Source organism: Maylandia zebra, linkage group LG13, assembly GCF_041146795.1.
Source record: "Maylandia zebra isolate NMK-2024a linkage group LG13, Mzebra_GT3a, whole genome shotgun sequence".
In the NCBI taxonomy this organism is placed as follows: Eukaryota; Metazoa; Chordata; class Actinopteri; order Cichliformes; family Cichlidae; genus Maylandia; species Maylandia zebra.
The window spans coordinates 6,403,202-6,409,201 of record NC_135179.1 but is presented as its reverse complement, the minus strand read 5'-3'; positions in this window follow the sequence as shown (position 1 = coordinate 6,409,201).

Genomic DNA, 6,000 nt, shown 5'->3' with positions numbered 1-6,000 from the left:
GTCTCTGTGATGAGGATGTGAGGATATCAAGTACCCCCACAGATCTACTAACATCTTATTATTAAAATAGTTTGGATTTCATGTTACTATAATCTTGGCACACCTTGACCACAAAAGCTAGCATTTTCTAATGAATGTGTACATTTTTATTAATAACTTATTGTTTTTATTAATATTTTTAGTTTAAAAAATATTTCAGTAAATCAGTCAAGAGGAAATGTTGGGGCCTGTTTTCCATGCAAATGAATCTACACTACAGGTCCAAGCTGCAGTATCATGCATAATTCAAGTGTGTGGATATAAATGAGATGTCATTGTTGTGAAATTGAAATGATACAGTCCTTTTGTAAGGTGTTATAAGTGCATAAATGTTATACAAATTGGTCCTTTTAGCTTGTTCGTAGGTAGTTGCTAGGCGACATGATGCCATCATAATTTGTGATATAAAAGACTATTCAGGGTCGTAAGATGTACCTGTGTGCCGATTTTGAATGCTCATCTGTTCGAGGACAGTACAAATTTGTACATTTATGGAAGCGGGGTGATGGGACTGAATTAGAATAACCAGTATTACTAAATACATACTGCATATTAGTTAACTCAAAATTACTCCTTCCTCACAAAAAAGCGACTGCTTCCAGCTATAACTGCGCAGCTGTAATGCTACACTTACATCTGCTGCAGAGAGTGCTTGGATACCATTTCTACATTACACCCAAACAGCTTTTTTCTATACAAAAATATTGGAAAATATCAGCCAACAAACACATTTACAGTATACTGAGAGAAAGGCCAATATGGGCTTATAAATGTAATGATGAAAGAATTGGTGTCACAAAACTATATCAGTGTAACATCTGTGGGTTGAATCATTTCATTTTAGGTTCTGATATCTTCATGGGATTTATAGACAATAAGAAAAGACTTTTTTTTTCGAAAGTTCATGTGAACTTGATTTTTGTCTGATAAAGACGATAAACGGTGAAGCAGATAAGCACACTGTTGTTTTTAAAATGCAATCATTAATTTAATATTTTAGGAAACCTGCTTGAATAAAACGAGTAAACCTTTTTGTGTATTTCATCTGTACTGAAAATCTGTTAATGAAGGTTTACAACAAATGGTGATAATACCACTAACTTGTTTTGACATGTGACAAAGTAATCTCACTAAAGTCTGATTCTGTTTTCCTTTTTTTGTTAATATCATACAACCCTCATTGGTAGATGGAGTTTGCACTGTTTTCAATGGCTCGCTTTGACATTATATGCTGACATTTACATTCCTCTCTTTTCGTTATGTGTATTTTCTGCAACAATGCTGCTCTGTGGCTATTTTTGTACTGCAGTTTTTAGAAATCATTTGTCAGTGCAGCCAGTGCTATGACGTCTTTTTTTTTCTTTCTGTGGATAATCTGTCGACCACAGGAGTGCCCTTTTTTCCCTTTGTATGTGGTATTTCAGGGCATGCTGACTCTTCGGTGCTTTTTAAGATATAAACTCGACCTCCAAATACAGCTTAGACATTTGGACATGCATCATGTAATACTATAGCAATGTGCCGTGCATATCGATTAATTGTTCTGGTTTTGTTTTGAATGACCTTTACAGTTTTCAAAAGCCCAAGAATGACTCTTTTGTTTGTTCTGTTCCAACATCCGTCATTATCACAAAGATAGTCAGATTACACTGCTTTTTAACTTTGAAAAGCAGCAAGTTGTCACAGAGTAGATATGTCTGAAAAATGATTTCCATTAAATGAATTATTAAAATATAGATTGATTTATTTGCATTGATCTCCTAATTATTGTTATTTTATTTAACACATTTAGGACCATAGGTTTTTTTTAGTTTAGCTTTTTGGGTAATGCGACAATTTTTGGAATTTTCCCCTGGTACACCACCACAGCAGACTCTAAATAAGAAAATCAAATATGTGACTGCATTTACTTCAAAAGGCTTTGGCATAAGTATTGGAAATTATGTTCAGAAATTACAAACATTTTTACACAATTTAAGCTAATAAAAGATCTTGAGTGTTGCATTTGATATTTTTACTTGAACTCTCTGGTCCAAAAAGATGCTAATGCAGTGGAAGGAAGCTATCATTAGACTGGAAACCAAAAAGAAACCTGTCAGAGCAATAGGAAAAACTTAAGTGGCCAAATAATCTTCTGCATTCTTTAAAATAATTAATACACTAGCCAGTTCACTAACACTGAATGGCCAGGAAGACCAAAAGTGGATGAAGTCTTTGTAGAATTATTTCCTTGCTTAAGAAAAATCCCATCATAATACTAGCTCAAGTAGAGAAGACTCTCAAGGGGGAAGGCATATCATGCCTCATGCCTTGAGGTAAACAGTGTTTACCTCAAGGCACTTTATACTTGATATTGTACTTTATATCAGCAAACACTTGGCGACAGTGGGAAGGAAAAACTCCCTTTTAATAGGAAGAAATCTCCAGCAGAACCAGTCTTGGGGAGGAATGACTGTCTGCAGTGACCAGTTGGGGGTGAAGGGCCACGTTTGACATTCGTAGTCCTTTCTGAAGTAACTTTGAGCACGTAAAACACCCTCAGATGAAGTTAGACTCCTAAATCCTTGGATGAGGAAGGGGAAGAGGAAGACTGACTGCATGGAGTCATATGAGTTTAACCTTTGATTTAAAATGAAAACTTCCCTGACAGTAGAAACCTTGGCATGCGATGGGATTTGAGTCAGGTCACTGGAGTTGAAGGTAAATACACACTTTGATCCACCAGCTCAGCCTCCACACTCTGACTTTGCACTTTGCAATTTCACTCTTAGACCTCTGACTGTATGTGCCGCTGCCTAACATATTTTTCCCATTTTTCATGCATTTAGTCATTTCTCACCATACCACATTTCTTCAGCTCTGTCTGTCACCCTTGTTTTATTAGACAACACATGAAATAGTATTATCTGTATGTATACACTGGCAAAATTTAGAAACCCACCACTCCTTTTATTTAGCATGATCTTCAAAGTAAAGACGCATTACGCCATAGGAACACTGCGCCCAATCAAATTTTAGATTCCAGCTTTGTCATATATAACACTGTAGCCTTTTTATTACACTGGTGATAAGACTATTTTATACAAGCAATAAAAGAGCAATAAACTGCTTGACAGCTTTCTTTACTCTGATGTTAAATCAGCTAACAGGATTTTTAAAAGGCAGAGACTTCTCTTCTGAAATCACTCTGGCCTCTCGTGGTTTATTCTTTAATTTTCTGCTCCTCCAGTCTCCTCTCAACTCGATCCCTTTCTTCTTCCTCCTACATCTCCCTCTTGCTCTCCTCCTCCTCAGCTCTGTGTTTTGATGTAATTGAGGAGGAGGTGGTGTGCAGTTCTCCCCCACAGCCAAGGGTCCAGTGAGCAGAAACGTCTAATCAGTGATGTCAACAGCCGACACTTTACAGCACTGCAATAGATGCTAGAAAAAAGACTGACTTTGTGGACTCGTAATGATTGTCTGAGCTCCTGACAACCAGATCACATTCATTTCAGCAAGGCTACAACAGACAGGAACTGTAAAGACACTTCTCTATACTAACCCCAATGCTAATGCAGGCATACTCTCGCTTTTCCCCTTTAATGTGACGAGGCTTGAAGTGATGAAAGCCCAAGAGGCTGAGGTGGAGATGTGAAGCCTCACACCAAGCTGGCTGTTATTTCTTTAACAAAACAGGCTGTAACACAGAAATGCTCAATAAACGGACCTTGCTCCCTGTCCTCTTCTCCTTCCATCGAGCAGTTTAGCTCCCGTCAGGGTTTGAAGGCTGATCTTCTTTTGGCACATTAACATTTAAATTAACATTCATGCGGTCACAGGTGTTCGTTTATTGGGTATTTAAAAATGGCTTCAGCTCAGCCAATCAGAGCCTAGGACAAGAAGTATCCATTTTATAAGTCATCATTAACATCGGCGAGCGGCACAGATGTCATACTCGCTGATGTTTCTGGGGAGCACTATCTGCGTTCACAAGTCTATTTCTGACTTTCTGGGATCTCGTCTCAATTATTTTTTTACACTTAAAGGCGGGCAGGACTGAAATCACCTCCCTATCTTTTCTTTATTATTGAAGGGGGAAGAAAAAACCTGATGAATAAACAGCACTTAAATGAGAGACAGAGCCCTGCACTGTCATCTGTAGAGCTTCAGCTCAGATGTCACACTTCAGTCACTGTGGATTACGTCTTTAAAAGGAGCCTCTGTGTGCATTTCTGTGTGCACATTTTCAATATATACGCAAGGCTCTTACTGAATTGTACTTCAGCCTTTACTCTATTAAGTGATTTTCTGAAAAAATACATACACTTAAATGGCTGTATGGTTATTTTGTGTTCAGCTCTGAATGCACACATTAGTTGAGAAGCTATTTGTTAAGATTTGTTCACATGTTATGGGGTGTATACAGTGGGGCAAAAAAGTATTTAGTCAGCCACCGATTGTGCAAGTTCCCCCACCTAAAATGATGACAGAGGTCAGTAATTTGCACCAGAGGTACACTTCAACTGTGAGAGACAGAATGTGAAAAAAAAAATCCATGAATTCACATGGTAGGATTTGTAAAGAATTTATTCGTAAATCAGGGTGGAAAATAAGTATTTGGTCAATAACAAAAATACAACTCAATACTTTGTAACATAACCTTTGTTGGCAATAACAGAGGTCAGACGTTTACTATAGGTCTTTACCAGGTTCGCACACACAGTAGCTGGTATTTTGGCCCATTCCTCCATGCAGATCTTCTCAAGAGCAGTGATGTTTTGGGGCTGTCGCCGAGCAACACGGACTTTCAACTCCCGCCACAGATTTTCTATGGGGTTGAGGTCTGGAGACTGGCTAGGCCACTCCAGGACTTTCAAATGCTTCTTACGGAGCCACTCCTTTGTTGCCCGGGCGGTGTGTTTTGGATCATTGTCATGTTGGAAGACCCAGCCTCGTTTCATCTTCAAAGTTCTCACTGATGGAAGGAGGTTTTGGCTCAAAATCTCACGATACATGGCCCCATTCATTCTGTCCTTAACACGGATCAGTCGTCCTGTCCCCTTGGCAGAAAAAGAGCCCCATAGCATGATGTTTCCACCCCCATGCTTCACAGTAGGTATGGTGTTCTTGGGATGCAACTCAGTATTCTTCTTCCTCCAAACACGACGAGTTGAGTTTATACCAAAAAGTTCTACTTTGGTTTCATCTGACCACATGACATTCTCCCAATCCTCTGCTGTATCATCCATGTGCTCTCTGGCAAACTTCAGACGGGCCTGGACATGCACTGGCTTCAGCAGCGGAACACGTCTGGCACTGCGGGATTTGATTCCCTGCCATTGTAGTGTGTTACTGATGGTGACCTTTGTTACTTTGGTCCCAGCTCTCTGCAGGTCATTCACCAGGTCCCCCCGTGTGGTTCTGGGATCTTTGCTCACCGTTCTCATGATCATTTTGACCCCACGGGATGAGATCTTGCGTGGAGCCCCAGATCGAGGGAGATTATCAGTGGTCTTGTATGTCTTCCATTTTCTGATGATTGCTCCCACAGTTGATTTTTTTCACACCAAGCTGCTTGCCTATTGTAGATTCACTCTTCCCAGTCTGGTGCAGGTCTACAATACTTTTCCTGGTGTCCTTCGAAAGCTCTTTGGTCTTGGCCATGGCGGAGTTTGGAGTCTGACTGTTTGAGGCTGTGGACAGGTGTCTTTTATACAGATGATGAGTTCAAACAGGTGCCATTCATACAGGTAACGAGTGGGGGACAGAAAAGCTTCTTACAGAAGACGTTACAGGTCTGTGAGAGCCAGAGATTTTCCTTGTTTGAGGTGACCAAATACTTATTTTCCACCCTAATTTACGAATAAATTCTTTACAAATCCTACCATGTGGATTCATGGATTTTTTTTTCACATTCTGTCTCTCACAGTTGAAGTGTACCTCTGGTGCAAATTACTGACCTCTGTCATCATTTTAAGTGGG